Source organism: Berghia stephanieae, chromosome 14 (genome assembly GCF_034508935.2).
Source record: "Berghia stephanieae isolate SIO BIC M18660-M18661 chromosome 14, UCSD_Bste_1.3, whole genome shotgun sequence".
Classification (NCBI taxonomy): Eukaryota; Metazoa; Mollusca; class Gastropoda; order Nudibranchia; family Aeolidiidae; genus Berghia; species Berghia stephanieae.
Window position 1 is genome coordinate 20604933 of NC_088373.1, and position 18281 is coordinate 20623213.

General features: G+C 36.6%; 1 protein-coding gene across 1 annotated transcript in view; it reads left to right on the top strand.

The window, feature by feature from the left end:
• Nucleotides 1-13247: 13247 nt before the first annotated feature.
• The window catches only part of LOC144960009 (monocarboxylate transporter 12-like), a 56942-nt gene continuing 51908 nt past the window's right edge, over nt 13248-18281 (top strand). The window contains exons 1-2 of the mRNA XM_078892944.1: nt 13248-13827; nt 15379-15533. The gene's annotated coding sequence lies outside the window, so the exon portion shown is untranslated. The remainder of the gene's footprint in view (nt 13828-15378; nt 15534-18281) is intronic.

Below are 18281 nucleotides of genomic sequence, written 5' to 3' on the forward strand. Positions count from 1 at the left end.
ATCTCTACTTTTCATTGACGTATATTATGACTAATTTTGAAACTGCCTATTTGGAATTGAAAATAATTTTGGTAGTTTTTTTCAGGGGTATTAACATAGTAGACATTATTATAACTACTTTTTAAAATGACCAATTTGTCCTTAATTCTTTCAATTAATGCTTTAACCCCCTCCATACCACCCATAGTAAAATCGTCACATTTGTTACGATGCAGCCAACATTTTTCTCATTCTGATTTTTTTTGTACATCATAATATTTGAACAAAAATGTTTGCTTTAGTTAAGGTATATTAACATTGTGTTGAAGAGCTCGTTTAGGAGGAAAAAACGTATGTATAGCAAGAACTACCAGATTTTGTATTTGAGTGAACTAAATTTATTTTTGTATAGGTTGGGTGTGAAGTTTTGGGGAAAATTCCGGAAAATGGCCGGTAAGGAAAGAGTTAAAACTAAAACCCCAGACAACAAAACTTCGTTTTCAAGAGATTTATGGAATTAACTCACTCAATCCTGACACCGACTATATCCGTTGTTTACCCGGGTTACTTTTACCCCATGCCTATTTATTATTACATTTTTATGAGACAAATTATAGGCGTAGTATCAAAGCTAATGTTTTTAGTTTTTACATGTTAATGCTGCTGTTTTATTAAAGAACACAGTATGTGACATGTGCTATTTGGTTAACATTGCATAAACTGTATTTTTAAAAACAATGGCAGAATGGTAGTTTAATAAAACTATCTATGTACATGCTCATTTTTAATACATTTTTTCCAATTTTGAAAAGTAGCAAAAATCTCTAGGATTGAGTGAGTTAAAGATTTGTATATAATTTAATTAATTGTCAGTTTGGAGCCGAAAATTCAGAGTTTTACGAAATGTTTTTTTCGTAGTCGTGTTGGCAGGTCTGGATATTATCAATCGGCTCATCATGCAGGGATTTTGTTGTGCCTTGGGTGTTCATTTCATGGGTTGGCCATGATGTGTAGAGCTGCCAACTTCAAATTTTTAAAAGTCGTAGTTTCCAAGGGAAAAAAATGAAGAAAAAAAAGTCACTCGAAATAATAGCTTTACAAATCAATAATTTGCCATCACTATGATCCACAAATGCTTTATAGTCCTGAATAGAGGATCTAAGGAACTAAATTTTCCTTTTCAACAAGATTTATTGAGGAGAGTGCAGTTCTGTAGATAGAGCCAAAAATTCGTATTTCTACAAATTTTTCGGAGTACAGGTCTGATGATGTGGCCGTCTTTTTTTTCCTTGATCCCCCCCCCCCCCCCTCTCCCAAAATCATATTGTTTAAACGAGTGATATGACGAACCTGAGATTCTATGAATATTGTTTATATACAGCGATAGTCCTCTGTCTATTTATCCAAAATCCCCGTCCTAATCAGTGCTGATGGTGACCTAAAAGAAGGAAAGGAGGAAGAATTGTCAAGGATTGCCTTTAAAACGCCGTGTTTACTGGGCTATCCCCCACTGTTAGAGCAATTGAGATGATAGACTATCGATTGCCTTTAAAACCCCGTGTTTACTGGGCTATCCCCCACTGTTAGAGCAATTGATATGATAGACTATCGATTGCCTTTAAAACCCCGTGTTTACTGGGCTATCCCCCACTGTTAGAGCAATTGAGATGATAGACTATCGATTGCCTTTAATACCCCGTGTTTACTGGGCTATCCCCCACTGTTAGAGCAATTGAGATGATAGACTATCGATTGCCTTTAAAACCCCGTGTTTACTGGGCTATCCCCCACTGTTAGAGCAATTGAGATGATAGACTATCGATTGCCTTTAAAACCCCGTGTTTACTGGGCTATCCCCACTGTTAGAGCAATTGAGATGATAGACTATCGATTGCTTTTAAAACCCTGTGTTTACTGGGCTATCCCCCACTGTTAGAGTAGGTACGGCAAACTGCCGCTAATGCGCTCTGGCGGACAATTTTCGATGTGTTTTACATAAATTTTACTTCGTTGTATTCCATTAAATATCAAAATGACAAGGATAAAATTTATATCAATCGAAAGCTTATTCAAATCCCTTTAAAATGGCGTCTAAATGATTTATCTGCTTTTTTTGAAGATAATTTAAGTGGGTTTTGAAACAAGTCACTAATCGGCTCGCCCGCTGATGGAAAAAACGAACTTTTCGCGATCGGTCATCTTGAAGAGCTTGGCGAATTCGGGCCATGGGTGGTATCGGATCAGTAATTGGTTTAAAATGTGCACAAGATCTTGACATTTCGATCGATACCAAATAACTGTTGGTTTATTTAGGGGAAGCGATTTTATTTTTAAAATTTCTCAAAAAAAGGAAGATTAAACTCATTTCCACAAAATTTCAGCAGACTATTTTTACATTACTGGAAAGCTCATCCATTTTTCTCTTAAAATATGGAAATGCCGTACCGATTATAAGTATCGCCCGCATTCGCCCAGCATTTAACTTTGGTAAATAAACACGAGTTGCACAGCCAAGTCAGTGAGAGCAAAATGGCGTGCCGACCAGAGGCTGCCTCGACGGACACATTTTTTGTCTCCCTTGGCGATTTATGGGAAATATGCATTTTTTGCGTTTTCGTGGCGCTTAAAATGTAATTAAATAAAGAGCTAGAGTTCTGAAAAAAATTGGAGTTGTTTAATATCTATGAGACTCTAAGCAGTTGAAATTTTGTCATTGTGAGCCCGATACTTTTTTTTATACGAAGTCCCGAAGTTGGGTGTTGAAGCAGGGTGTCGCGACGACGAAATTGTCAAATTTTCAAATGACAATATCTTCCTTAAAAATTGAGATACATGTACGATATTGGTATCAAAATGCTCAGAATTGCAAACTCTTTTAAGCAAAAGTGACTAAATTGAGCATTGTTGGGTTTGAAAAATCAGTTTTCTGTACCTTGTTAGAGCAATTGAGATGATAGACTATCGTTGATACTCTAGATACTGGGTGGGGATCCTGACCTCCCATAGTGGGCAGGGAGGTACATGCTGTGTCTTCTATCCCCCCATACCCGTTTCCCAATTGTTTCCTGTCATTGTCTTGGAATGAGATCTTAGTTTTGTCCTGATCCTTGCCGGAGCTCCTTGGCTGGGAGGGAAACAGTCGAATGTATAGTTATAGTTTTGGGAGATGATATTTTTTTTCCTTGTAAATCATCTCTCTGTTCTGGGTGGGGATCCTGACCTCCCATAGTGGGCAGGGGGTACTTACCGTGTCTTCTATCCCCTTATATCTGTTTTCCAACTTGCTTTCTGTCTTTGTCTTGACATGAGATTACTTGGTTTTTTCCTGGCCCTGGCCCGAGTCCTGGATGGAAGGGAAACAGTCAAATGCATAGTTATTGTTTTGGGAGATGATATTTTTTTTCCTTGTAAATCATCTCTCTGTAATGTATTATTGTTATTTTAATGTATAACGTAGGCATTTGAGTGTATTCCTCTTTGTTGGATTTTGTGCTTGTGTCTGGATTGGACTTATAGGTGATCTCAAACTGGGTGCATTGGTAGTATGCTCTTGGAATCTACATCTGATCCCTATTTGTTCCCAGTTCCCCTATGTCTTACTTTTTCTTGGGTGCTTTAATTGTAATTCTAGAACTTTTTACTGTCACATTTTCTTCCTTTTTACTGGCGCTGATATAACCTAAATGTGTTGCAAGCGCCGTAAAACCGTTAAAAACAAACAAAACAAAACATCTCTCTGTTATGCATTGTATTATGTTTAGTTTACATATTATATTATATGATTGGTAAACATTTGAGTGTATTCCTCTTAGTTGGGACCTGTGCTTGTGTCTGGATGAGACTTTTAGGTGATCTCAAAATAAGTAAATTGGTGGTATGCTCTTGGAATCTACATCTGATCCCTATTTGTTCCCAGTTCATCTATGTCTTACTTTTTCTTGGGTGCTGTAATTGTAATTCTATAACTTTTTACTTTCCCATTTTCTTCCTATTTACTGGCGCTGATATAACCTAAATGTGTTGCAAGCGCCGTAAAACCCTTAAACACAAAAAACAACAACATACTCTAGATAACTTCTGGAGATTGGGAAACTACACCTATTTGTTCCACCACACTCCAAGTTTGTCACTGTCAGATTGGGAAACTACACCTATTTGTTCCACCACACTCCAAGTTTGTCACTGTCAGGTTGGGAAACTACACCTATTTGTTCCACCACACTCCAAGTTTGTCACTGTCAGATTGGGAAACTACACCTATTTGTTCCACCACACTCCAAGTTTGTCACTGTCAGATTGAAAAACTACACCTATTTGTTCCACCACACTCCAAGTTTGTCACTGTCAGATTGAAAAACTACACCTATTTGTTCCACCACACTCCAAGTTTGTCACTGTCAGTATTTTTTATTGGGGGAAATGTATTTTTTTTTTAAGGAGGAAATTCCTCCTTTGATACCAAAACTGTGGATTTCCGCAGATCCGAGGAAAACTATCACCACTGACTAATCATAACCTAGCTATTTGAGCAATATTTAGTTCACTCCCAAAATTTCATAATCGCTAATGAAACTTAAGCTTTACAAATTACAAATTTGAATTTGATAGGATATGATTGTTCCTGTACTAGCAGCTTCTAATGGGGCTCACACTACTATATTATGACGATCATCGACCCAATCAGCAAATTCTTTACCGTACTCATGCGCCGTCCCGTCGCAAACTCACCCGGAAGCTTCGTCTCAACACACCATTCAACTAGATGCTCTGCAGTTTGGGGCTCATTACCACAACGTAAAGGGTACATATTGGACAGGTGGAAAGTCCCAACTGATGAAGCGATTTTGCTGTTGTTAGGCAGGTTCTCAACGGGAGCCGATTTGCTGCCACCCAGTGTCTCCTCTTACTGGTGGAGAAGCCTGGTAACTTCTCCCCCCCCCCCCCCCCCCCCCCCCCCAGTTTCAAGGAGTCTATGTCCCCTCTGCCCCCTCGAGTGATTGAATTGTACCAAAGTTCACTTGTCAGCAAGTTTTAATTGAGTTAAATGATAATATAATGATAGGCTTCTACTTTTTGAGATGTTTAGAAGTCTTTGAAAGGGTAACCTCACAATCTCCCACTTATACTTAGTTGGTGGTCTAGTCAGTTTGGTGGTGCAGCATTTATCTCTTAATCTGGATTGATTGTATGTTAGGTGATGTCGTCGTCAATATTATCATCTTATGCGATATTGTCGCCATCGTCGTCGTCAACATTATCATTATATGAGATATTATCATCATCGTCGTCGTCAACATTATCATCTAATGGGATAATGCCGTCAGTCATTGTTAACTTAAGATAACATAACCTTTCGTCACAGAGACGTTGATGTTAGTACTGTTGATGTTAGTACTGAACTAGTCAACTAGTCCATATATTATGATATTGTATAAAATGGTATTGCTCTCCAAGACTTAATCTTTAATCGTTTACCTTGTTTCATTCACTGTAATAAGATTATAAAACTGCCTCGACAAATATTTGCAAGAAGACATTCATGGTCATTAATTTTAATTGTATGGTCATTCATTTTAATTAATGAATTGAAACTTAATTGAATAGGATTCAATAGTCTGATGTCACTTCCGCCCAGCAACCAGCAGCTTTGGTCTTTTTTATTCTTGATGCTGGCTAGAACTTTTTCACGTGTCATGTGCATGTGATCAGAATGTATAAAAGTCAAAACATGATCAGATTTATAGTATTTTTGTCCTCATCAGAAGGGGTCAATTTTAATCATATCAATATAGTAATCAAACTTTTAAAAAAATAAATAAAGTTTCATCATCCATTGTCTATTGTGGATGTATTAAATGTGGGGTTATGTGGTCTTGTGGTATTGTGCTCGCCTTTGGACCGGGTAGAAGTGTTGTCGAAAAAAAAATATAAAAAATAAAATTGTAATAGTGCCTGACACGCATGTCTCCCTCCAAAACTACACATTAAGTTTTACTTTTAAGCTGGGGACCGACTTTCTTGTGAAGTGCTCACTCAGAGCACGTTTAGTGGGTTTTGCACTTGCATTCTGTTAACGCCAGTTTTCTTTTCTTTTTCTTTTTTCTTTTTCTTTAACCTCTTTAAAACTTATATGTTTTTGAAAATAATTTTGTGCAAGGGTTAGTTTTTTCCAGTGTTATCGGGGTTGTTTAATTAATTTTTTGTTGTTTGTTTTTCAAAAAAAAATATAAAATTCAACTGGTGTTGTATACGCATAATATTAATTTATGATAATTTCCATCAATGTTTGAAAAGAAACAGAGCTAGCTCTCAGAAGGGATCTTATAATGATATTAATTTTTAAAAAATATAATAATAATAATGATGATGATGATAATAATGGTAATAATAATAATAATAATAATAATAATAATAATAATAATAATAATAATAATAATAATAATAATAATAATAATTAATAATAATAATAATAATAATAATAATATTATCTCTTCTTCTTTTCTTCTTCTTTTCTTCTTTTCTTCTTCTTCTTCTTCTTCTTCTTCTTTTCTTCTCTCTTCTTCTTCTTTCTTCTTCTCTTCTTCTTCTTCTTCTTCTTCTTCTTCTTTTCTTCTTCTTCTTCTTCTTCTTCTTCTTCTTCTTCTTCTTCTTCTTCTTCTTCTTCTTCTTCTTCTTCTTCTTCTCTTCTTCTCTTCTTCTTCTTCTCTTCTTCTTCTTCTTCTTCTTCTTCTTCTTCTTCTTCTTCTTCTTCTTCTTCTTCTTCTTCTTCTTCTTCTTCTTCTTCTTCTTCTTCTTCTTCTTCTTCTTCTTCTTCTTCTCTTCTTCTTCTTCTTTTCTTCTTCTTTCTTCTTCTTCTTCTTCTTCTTCTTCTTCTTCTTCTTCTTCTCTCTTCTTCTTCTTCTTCTTCTTCTTCTTCTTCTTCTTCTTTCTTCTTCTTCTTCTTCTTCTTCTCTTCCTCCTCCTCCTCCTCTCCTCCTCCTCCTCCCCCTCCTCCTCCTCCTCCTCCCCCTCCTCCTCCTCCTCCTCCTCCTCCTCCTCCTCCTCCTCCTCCTCCTCCTCCTCCTCCTTTCTTCTTCTTCTTCTTCTTCTTCTTCTTATTATTATTATTATTGTTATTATCATCATTATTTTTTTTTTCAAGAGTTATATAGTGCTCCTGTAATCAGCAAAGTTGCGTGAGATGACATTTCAGACTGTGTCTTCTATCCCCTTATGTCTGTTTTCCAACATGCTTTCTGTCTTTGTCTTGGCATGAGATTACTTGGTTTTGTCCTGGCCCTGGCCGGAGTCCTGGATGAGAGGGAAACAATCAAATGCATAGTTATTGTTTTGGGAGATGATATTTTTTTTCCTTGTAAATCATCTCTTTGTTATGTGTTATTAAATTTGTTATTTTTAATGTATAATGAAATGTAAGCATTTGAGTGTATTCCTCTTTGTTGGATCTTGTGCTTGTGCCTGGGTGAGACTTATAGGTGATATCAGACTAAGTACATTGATGGTATGCTCTTGGAATCTACATCTGATACCTATTTGTTCTCAATTCCCCTTTGTCTTACTTTTTCTTGTGTGCTGTATTTGTAATTCTAAATCTTTTTACTATCCCATTTTCTTCCTTTTTACTGGCGCTGATATAACCTTAATGTGTTGCAAGCGCCGTAAAACCCTTAAAACACAAAAACACAGAAATTTGATATAATTGAAGATTATTACATTGTTGCTTTGTTATTTGTTGGAAACTTCTATTATGCAAATTATCCACTGACCGAAATAGCCGTTGTGTTTTGTGAAATCTTCAATTACCCACGGATTCCATGGTATAGGGAATGAGATTAGCGGAAGAGTAGCGCCCCTTGATTGGACGTCACCGGCGGAGAAGTTATTATTATTAGAGAGAGAACGTCAATATCGTTTTGCGCATGCGTCTCTCGTCCCTCGCTTTCGGTGAAAGCGGCTTGAGACACTTTACCGAATTCGAGGACGAGAGAGACGCATGCGCAAAACCATGTTGGCGTTCTCTCTGTAAGGTGACGTCCAATCAAGGAACGCTACTCTTCCGCTAATCTCATTCCCTATATTATATAGAAACTAATCCATCAGTAAGGGCGGGTTTGTTGCAGAAACTTTTTCTTTTAGTATTTCTCACCCTTTATCAATTCCACTTTTAAAATAAAAATCTCTGCCTTTGACAGAGAAAGAGAAGTGGCTGTCATGAGGTATGACCCCCTAACTGGGAGTTCTGCAATGAAAGGGAGATAATTTAGTGGTTGACGTTTGGCGTCTGACCCGTGGCTGGGAGTTCTGAATTGAAAGGGGGAGATGAGGTTGAACGTTCGCGTTTGACCGTGAGTAAGAGTAAGAGTTTTGTTTTGCAGGGGAGATAATTTAGTGGTTGACGTTTGGCGTCTGACCGTGGTTGGGGGTTCTACTGTAATTAAAGGGAGATAATTTAGTGGTTGACGTCTGACCGTAGTTGGTGGTTCTACTGTAATGAAAAGGAGATAATTTAATGGTTGGCGTCTGACCGTGGTTGGTGGTTCTACTGTAAATGAAAGGGAGATAATTTAGTGGTTGACATCTGACCGTGGTTGGTGGTTCTACTGTAATGAAAGGGAGATAATTTAGTGGTTGACATCTGACCGTGGTTGGTGGTTCTACTGTAAATGAAAGGGAGATAATTTAGTGGTTGACATCTGACCGTGGTTGGTGGTTCTACTGTAATGAAAGGGAGATAATTTAATGGTTGACATCTGACCGTGGTTGGTGGTTCTACTGTAATGAAAGGTAGATAATTTAGTGGTTGACATCTGACCGTGGTTGGTGGTTCTACTGTAATGAAAGGGAGATAATTTAGTGGTTGACGTTGAATTTCGGCGGCGTTTGACCCTAGCTCGGAGCTCTGTATTGAAAGGATGCCTAATGCAGTGTTCGTAGGTTGTCTATAGGGTAGGATGATCCTCTCAATGCAGTCAATTATGCTTATAATTATGATTAAGACAAAAATATTGATCTTGTGTACAAATATAAATATATTTTTCTCGATTCTTATATTATTGATGATGTCGCATTACACTTTCTATGTAACGTAAATGTAATTTATTTTTGATGATGTCAATTTTGACCATTTGATTTCATGTGTATATTTATCTGATGCATTCTTTCATGTTGATTTCACTGTAAAATAATAAAGTATATATATATATATATATATATATGATGTCTCTTTTTACAACGATTTAGTTAGTTGATTTTGTTTGGGATGGAGTGGATGAGGATTGGGTTACCTCTATTGGTTGGGTGGTGGCTTCTTCTTCTTCTTCTTCTTCTTCTTCTTCTTCTTCTTCTTCTTCTTCTTCTTCTTCTTCTTCTTCTTCTTCTTCTTCTTCTTCTTCTTCTTCTTCTTCTTCTTCTTCTTCTTCTTCTTCTTCTTCTTCTTCTTCTTCCTGGGTGGGGATCCAGACCTCCCATAGCGGGCAGGGAGGTACATGCTGTGTCTTCTATCCCACCATACCCGTTTTCCAATTGTTTTCTGTCGTTGTCTTGGAGTGAGATTACTTGGTTTTGTCCTGACCCTGGCTGGAATTCCTTGGCTGGGAGGGAAACAGTCAAATGCATAGTTATTGTTTTGGGAGATGATATTTTTTTCCTTGTAAATCATCTCTCTGTTTTGTATTATTATGTTTGTTATTTTTAATGTATAATGTAAGCATTTGAGTGTGTTCCTCTTTGTTGGGTTTTGTGCTTGTGTCCGGATGAGACTTATAGGTGATCTCAAACTAAGTACATTGATGGTTTGCTCTTGGAATCTGCATCTGATCCCTATTTGTTCCCAGTTCCCCTTTGTCTTCCTTTCTCTTGGGTGCTTTAATTGTAATTCTAGAACTTTTTACTATCCCATTTTCTTCCTTTTTACTGGCGCTGATATAACATAAATGTGTTGCAAGCGCCGTAAAACCCTTAAAAACAACAAAACAAATCTTCTTCTTCTTCCTCTTCTTGGATTACTTGGGGGGGGGGGGGGGGGGGGGGGATGGTTCTTTTGAACTTCCTCAGTGGGCAGGGGAAGTCGCTCTTCTTCGGTGTCGTATAGATAGAATGAAGTTGACGTAACTCGGCTCTTTGTTTCCACGTTTATGAGTAATTCTCACTAAATTGTATTATCCAGACTATAAAAGTTCATGGTTACACATAGTTTTGTGTGTTGGTCCGTTATACTTCCGGATGGCAATGCTGTGAGTTTCTTAGCCAAGCGCATACTATCTATACTACAATTTTGTTATACAGATAACAAAAATTAAAAAAAAAGCTTTTATATAGCGCAATATCCACTAAACGTGCTCAAAGCACTTTACAAGGGGTCCATGACCAACAGCAACACTTAACAAGTAGGATGAGACATGAAGCCTGTTAGGCGATATTACATTTTTTTTCGGACAGAGACAACGCTGTTAACGGGCAGGTACTTTGCGCCAAGCGAGGCTCAAACCCAGGACCTTCCAACCCGAAAGCGAGTGTCATACCACTAGACCACATAGCCGGGGGAGGCCTTCCGAAAGCTCCTACATCCCAAGTATTCTTGTTTTTTTTAAAATAATGTTCTGGAAGGGGGTTTGGGAGGGGGGAAACTTAAAAAAAAAAAGTCTCCCCCTCCCAAACCCCCTACTCGAACAAGAAGACTGGGGATGTAGGAGCTTTCGGAAGGCCTCCCCATAGCCGTATTATATCAGACACTGCCTTTCGTCCTCTACTTATTCAGACTGGAATCGAATGCTGTCATAATTTGTAATGTGTGATTTACACAAGGACAGCTGGGTGGGGTTCCTACCTCCCATAGTGGACAGGGAGGTACGTATTGTGTCTTCTATCCCCCTATATCTGTTTTCCAACTTGCATTCTGTCTTTGTCCTGGCCCTGGTCGGGGTCCTGGCTGGGAGGGAAACAGTCGAAAGCATAGTTATTGTTTTGGGAGATGACATTTTTTTTCCTTGTAAATCATCTGTTATGTATTATTATATTTGTTCTAATTTATAGTGTAAGCATTTGAGTGTATTCCTCTTAGTGGGGGCCGTGCTTGTGTCCGGATGAGACTTATTGGTGATCTAAAACTAAGAACATTGATGGTATGCTCTTGGAATCTACATCTGATCCCTATTTGTTCCCAGTTCCCCTTTGTCTTACTTTTTCTTGGATGCTTTAATTGTAATTCTAGAACTTTTTACTGTCCCATTTTCTTCCTTTTTACTAGCGTTGATATAACCTAAATGTGTTGCAACCGCTGTAAAACCCTTAAAAACATAAAAAAAACTCAAGGACATAATATCGCCTTTGCCAGAGTTTGGGCCATCATCGTCACCCATCCAGTTACTGATCACTCTTAACAATGCTTGGCTTTTGTATTGTTAAGAGTTAAATGATAAGGCAACACAACGTTGACCAGCCAGTACCACATGTTTGATCGAGAGTTGAAAAAAACAAAATTCTTGAAATAGGGTTTTCTTCTTTTTAAAAAAAAAAAAAAAAAATTGGCTATAGATAGTATGCGCTTGGCTAAGAAGCTCATAACATTGCCATCCGGAAGTATAACGGACCAACACACAAAACTGTGTATCCATGAACGTTTATAGTCAGGTTAATACAGTTCAGTGAGCATTACTCATAAACGCGGATGGCAAAAAACAATAACAAAGACCCGAGTGACGTCATCTTCGAACTATCTATAAGTTATAATCAAAATTTAAAAAAAAAAGGATATTTCAAAAATATGTTGATGTGCTATTTTTAGCCATCAAATTTGTGAGCAGCAATCTCGATCCAGAACATAATAATAATAATAATAATAATAATAATAATAATAATAATAATAATAATAATAATAATAATAATAATAATAATAATAATAATAATAATAATAATAATCTCCACTTTTTCCGGGTTTATGGTGTATGGGAGATAATCAAGTAAATACTTTCAAAGTAAAACTACATACATGGATTAACTCCCATTGTTTTATGACTACTATTACTATTAACTGCCAGCTGAACTTCTCAAGACTTTGTGGACAGATATAAGAAGTGGTGACGAAAATGGAAAATAAATATGAGGATAGACACAGCAAGTGACCTCTCGCCCATCATGAGAGGTCAGGAACCCCACCCAAACAGCATGCGACCTCTCTGCCCATCATGAGAGGTCAGGAACCCCACCCAAACAGCATGCGACCTGTCCGTCCATCATGAGAGGTCAGGAACCCCACCCAAACAGCATGCGACCTGTCCGTCCATCATGAGAGGTCAGGAACCCCACCCAAACAGCATGCGACCTGTCCGTCCATCATGAGAGGTCAGGAACCCCACCCAAACAGCATGCGACCTCTCCGCCCACCATGAGAGACCCCAAACCAAAGCAAAAAAATATTGCACACTACAACAATGTTAATTCAAGCCCATATTTATTGCGTTCGATGATCAGAACTAAAAGTATGTGTAAAATATAACAGTACTCCTTAGACAAGTGTTCACCACACCAAGTCATGAGAAGTTCAGCAGCAGTGAATAGTCATTTAGTTAGAGGGAGTTAATCCATGTAGGTAGATTTACATGGAAAGTATTTACGTGATTATCTCCCTTACACCATAAATCGGGGAAACTTGGAGACAATTATTATTATTATTATTATTATTATTATTATTATTATTATTATTATTATTATTATTATTATTATTATTATTATTATTATTATTATATATTATTATTATTATATTATTATTATTATTATTATTATTATTATTATTATTATTATTATTATTATTATTATTATTATTATTATTATTATTATTATTATTATTACTATTATTACTATTATTATTATTATTATTATTATTATTATATTATTATTATTATTATTATTATTATTATTATTATTATTATTATTATTATTATTATATTATTATTATTATTATTATTATTAAATTATTATTGTTATTGTTATTATTATTATTATTATTATTATTATTATTATTATTATTTATTATTATTATTATTATTATTATTATTATTATTATTATTATTATTATTATCATTATTATTTTTGTCGCTGTTATTTTTATTGTTTAATTTTTCTTTGTCTTAACCTCCCATTTCAAATTATTTTCCCTATCATTAAATGACACATTCGTTCTACAAACACACTCAATTGAACGGAAGTAATTTCCGGGTCATTTGAAGGAAAACGTAAACAATACATTATCTGTATTCGCATGTTGGATAAAACATCATCGGAACTTCAAAAAGGCAAACAGATTGTTTCATCGTTGTCGATAGTTAATACTTTTTAAAAACATTGTGCTGCATAGCGTGCTGTTTGATTTATATGTAGAAGTACCAACAATATTTGCAAGGAACAAAGTACAAAATAAAGTAACAGAGGCAATACGATTTAGTAACTTTTAATGAATGAAACAAATTTATGAAGATGTGATTTCATGAATCAGCACAGTTTTTCTTTCTTGTTTTTTTAAAAAAAAATTATAGACATTTCATAATATGCCGCATAATTCGTACAAATGACATTAAAATAAATAAAAGTAGCAACAATTTTTTCATTTTAAAACATCTTCGCTATTGACGCAGGAAAAGAAATAATTGGTGAGAAGTGGAAAGAAAAAAAATGTAACATCATTTGAAAACAAGCATCGGACAGTTTTGAAATATTATAATTTTACATTTGGTCACATGACTGTATCACTACACAATTGATAAGAAAAAATAATTCCGAAACAAACTAAAATAAAACAAAGAAGAAAGAGAAAAAGAGAAGACGGAAAGAAAGAAAGAAAGAATAACAAGACTGGTAAGTAAAGAATGGGCAATTCTGACTCACCGTGTCAGTAATGTGTTTTATATCAATGGTTTTTACACACTAACAATAGGTTTCAACAGTCCTGACGTCACTTCCCTCGTAATGACACATAGTAACATAGTAATTGGTTCTGAACTATCGGAACAATGGCGGACGCCCTAATGAAATACTTTCTCTGAAGAGCATAAAAGTGATATCCAGAGGAGAAAAAACATCATAAATCTGATCATGTTTTGACTTTTATAAATTCTGATCACATGACATGTGAAAAAGTTCTAGCCAGCATGAAGAATAAAAAGTACCGATTTTCTTTGTTTAGAACTAAGCTGCTGGTTGCTGGGCGGACGTGACGTCAGACTATTGAATCCAATTCAATAGACAATTAGATAACCACGCCTTTCGGACAGTCATCATAATGTAAACAATGGCAGTGATTTGTAAAAGATACAAGCGACACAGGTTTTACTATCGGTGTTATGTATCTAAGTAAAATATCAACACTTCTACTACTTTATCAATAGATAGTATGCAGATGACGTCACTCAGGCCTTTGTTATTGTTTTTGCCATCCGCGTTTGTGAGTTGTTCTCACTAAACTGTATTAACCAGACTATAAAAGTTCATGGTTACACAGAGTTTGTGTGTTGGTCCGTTATACTTCCGGATGGCAATGTTGTGAACTCCTTGGCCAAGCGCATTCTATCTATAGAACCAGTACAGAAAACTGTGTAAACTTAAACGTTTATTATAATATGATCGAGAAAATCGTGTGATAACTAGTCACCCATTTGGCGGCATAAAAACAATAACAATGGCCAGAGAGAGAGAGAGAGAGAGAGAGAGAGAGAGAGAGAGAGAGAGAGAGAGAGAGAGAGAGAGAGAGAGAGAGATGGCAATACGCTTCAACAGTCGTAACGTCACTTCCCTTGTCCGAGCAAGTGTGAAGTTATATCACAAACTCCATTTTTGGATTGGTCAAAAATCTACCAGTTAATTTATGGTAAGCACGGCTCGAACCCTTGACCTTCCGATCTGAATACGAGTGGAAGTCCCAGGTTTGGCGCCGTAAAACGTTTAAAAACAACAAAAACAACATGTCTGATAGCGCAGAGGCATAGATGAAGGCTTTTGAAGCGTCTTGAGAATGGCAAAACCACGAGAATACTTAATGCTATGTGGTCAAGTTGTATGACACTCGCTTTCGGATCAGAAGGTCCTGGGTTCGAGCCTCGCTCGGCGCATAATTAAGTCCTTGGAGAAGGCTCTTTACTCACATTCTCTCATCGTACTCATGTGTAAAAAGAGTACTTGGCCGTTAACAGCGTTGTCTCTATCCAAAAAAAATTGTAACATCGCCGAACAGGCGTCATGTCCTGTTCTAAATGTTAAATGTTGCTGTTGGCCGGGGACCCCTTGTAAAGCGCTTTGAGCACATTTAGTGGATATTGCGCTATATAAAAGCTCATTTAAAAATGCTATTATGAATTTATTTATCAATTCTAAGTAAATTTTAATCAGTCCATTCTTCCCTGTACTTACCAGATTTCATGGGTGTCATAATAATTTGCAGAATGAAGGAAACCTTACCTACCCCGAATCAAAATGGAATCGTCCGATAACATCCTACGTCATCTATGCTCTATAAATAGCAACGACCCGATCAGAGATATAACGACACATACCAAGGACATAATGAGGTCAGTGTGATTGTAGCCATCGTTAACTTATAGATAGTTCGAAGTTGACGTCACCCAGGCCTTTGTTATTGTTTTTGCCATCCGCGTTTGTGAGTTGTTCTCACTAAACTGTATTAACCAGACTATAACAGTTCATGGTTACACAGAGTTTGTGCGTTGGTCCGTTATACTTCCGGATGGCAATGTTGTGAACTCCTTGGCCAAGCGCATTCTATCTATAGATAGTTCGAAGTTGACGTCACTCAGGCCTTTGTTATTGTTTTTTTGTTGTTTTTTTTGCCATCCGCGTTTATGAGTAATTATCACTAACCTGTATTAACCTGACTATAAACGTTCAAGGTTACACACAGTTTTGTATGTTGGTCCGTCATATTTCCGGATGGCAATGTTGTGAGCGTCTTAGCCAAGCGCATACCATCTATAGCCTGACATTAGAACCGTCGCGTCGCCATCGTTATCTTAACTGACAAAAATGACGTCAAAAGACAAGTCTTTGGCCATGAAAGAAAACAAATCGTGAGTTGTATTCAATAGTTCAACCAATGAAATAACTTGTTTCCATGAGCTCTACTAACAACAACTCACTAGACGCTACACAAACCTAAAAAATACGTCAAACTATAAGTCCTAGAGGGTTCTAGTGTCGGGCTAAGTTAACGATGGCTACACTAGAACCCTTTGGGACGTATAGTTTGACGTCATTTTAAAATGTTTTTGCGCCGTCTAGTGAGTTGTCGCTATTAGTGCTCAAGGAAAAAAAAAGTGATTCCATTGGTTTACCTACTGAATACAACTCAGAACTTGTTTTCTTTCGTGGCCAAAGACTTGTCTTTTGACGTCATATTTTGGTCAGTGTCAGGTCGTAGCCATCGTTAACTTATAGCCTAACACTGACCAAAAAATGACGTCAAAATCGTGAGTTGTATTCAATAGTTCAACCAATGGGACCACTTGTTTCCTTGAGTACTACTAACGACAACTCACTAGACGGTGCACGAACCTAAAAAATGACGTCAAACTATAAGTCCTAGAGGGTTCCCGTGTTGGGCTGTAAGTCAAAGATGGCTACGCTGGAACCATCTGGGACTTATAGTTTGATGTCATTCTTTTATATTTTTGCGCCGTCCAGTGAGTTGTTTTCTTTTGTGGGCAAAGACTTGTCTTTTGACGTCATATTTTGGTCAGTGTCAGGCTATAGATAGAGTGAAGTTGACGTCACTCAGGTCTTTGTTATTGTTTTTTTTTTTTTGCCATCCGAGCTTTTGAATAATTCTCATTAAACTGTATTAACCGGACTATAAACGTTCATGGATACACACAGTTTTGTGTGTTGGTCCGTTATACTTCCGGATGGCAATGTTATGAGCTTCTTAGCCAAGCACATACTATCTATAGATAGTATGCAGATGACGTCACTCAGGCCTTTGTTATTGTTTTTGCCATCCGCGTTTGTGAGTTGTTCTCACTAAACTGTATTAACCAGACTATAAAAGTTCATGGTTACACAGAGTTTGTGTGTTGGTCCGTTATACTTCCTGATGGCAATGTTGTGAACTCCTTGGACAAGCGCATTCTATCTATAAGTTGACGATGACTACGGCGTGATAGAGAATAATAAATACATTCAGAGTTCGATTTGACCCAAACCGACCTGATCTCGTATCTTGTAGTTTTCACCAAAGAAAAGATCTGAAAAAGGGTGCATGAAACAGTGCCAGGAAAAGCTGAAAAAAATACAATTAAAACAAACAAACGTTAACAGCGTTGTCTCTGTCCGAAAAAAAATGGGTAATATCACCTAACAGGCGTCATGTCCCGTCCTAAATGTTAAATGTTGCTGTTGGCCAGGGACCCTCTTTGTAAAACAAACAAATAAACAAACAAATTAAAAGAAAGAAAAACGATCAACTAAACAAAACCACCCCCAAGACCCCACCCTGCCTTGACTGGGATTCGAACCCCAGACGTCCTGATAACCGATCATTCGAAGCAGGCGCTGATTGTTTAAATGATATGTTTGTTTCTAGTTTTTTTCTTCTCTCTGATTTTTTTCCCCCCAAAAATATGGCGCTATATAAAAGTTCAAGTTCTTCTTCTTCTTCTTCTTCTTCTTCTTCTTCTTCTTCTTCTTCTTCTTCTTCTTCTTCTTCTTCTTCTTCTTCTTCTTCTTCTTCTTTCTTCTTCTTCTTCTTCTTTCTTCTTCTTCTTCTTTCTTCTTTCTTCTTCTCTTCTTCTTTTCTTCTTTCTTCTCTTCTTCTTCTTCTTCTTCTTCTTCTTCTTCTTTCTTCTTCTTCTTCTTCTTCTTCTTCTTCTTCTTCTTCTTTCTTCTTCTTCTTCTTCTTCTTCTTCTTCTTCTTCTTCTTCTTCTTTCTTCTCTTCTCTTCTTTCTTCTTCTTCTTCTTTCTTCTTCTTTCTTCTTCTTCTTCTTCTTCTTTCTTCTTCTTCTTCTTCTTCTTCTTCTTCTTCTTCTTCTTCTTCTTCTTCTTCTTTCTTTCTTCTTCTTCTTCTTCTTCTCTTCTTCTTCTTTCTTCTTCTTCTTCTTCTTCTTCTTCTTCTTCTTCTTCTTCTTCTTCTTCTTTCTTCTTCTTCTTCTTCTTCCTTCTTCTTCTTCTTCTTCTTCTTCTTTCTCTTCCTTTCTTCTTCTTCTTCTTCTTCTTCTTCTTCTTCTCTTCTTCTTCTTCTTCTTCTTCTTCTTTTCTTCTTCTTCTTCTTCTTCTCTTCTTCTTCTTCTTCTTTCTTCTTCTTCTT